This window comes from Gavialis gangeticus, unplaced genomic scaffold, assembly GCF_001723915.1.
Source record: "Gavialis gangeticus isolate Ggan-Ray unplaced genomic scaffold, GavGan_comp1, whole genome shotgun sequence".
NCBI classification, from domain to species: Eukaryota; Metazoa; Chordata; order Crocodylia; family Gavialidae; genus Gavialis; species Gavialis gangeticus.
This window is the reverse complement of record NW_017729024.1, coordinates 150,203,757-150,204,006: the sequence shown is the minus strand read 5'-3', so window position 1 is coordinate 150,204,006 and position 250 is coordinate 150,203,757.

Here is a 250-nt window from a genome sequence, read left to right as displayed (position 1 = left end):
GCAGCGGCGGCCTCTCCGGGAGCGCCCGCTGCCTCCCCGTGCTCAGCGCTCCTGCTGCTGCTGCTGCTGTTGTTCTCCCGGCTCCGGCTCCGGCTCCGGGGCGCCGCCAGCCTCCGCAGCGGGATCTGTTGTGCGGGCGGGTGGGCGAGCTCGCGCTGCAACCCCCGGCGGCGGCACCGGGGCGCTCACACCTGGGCATGCAACATCGGCCGCCGCCGCCTTCCTGCAGCCGGCCGGCTCCCCTCGGCGG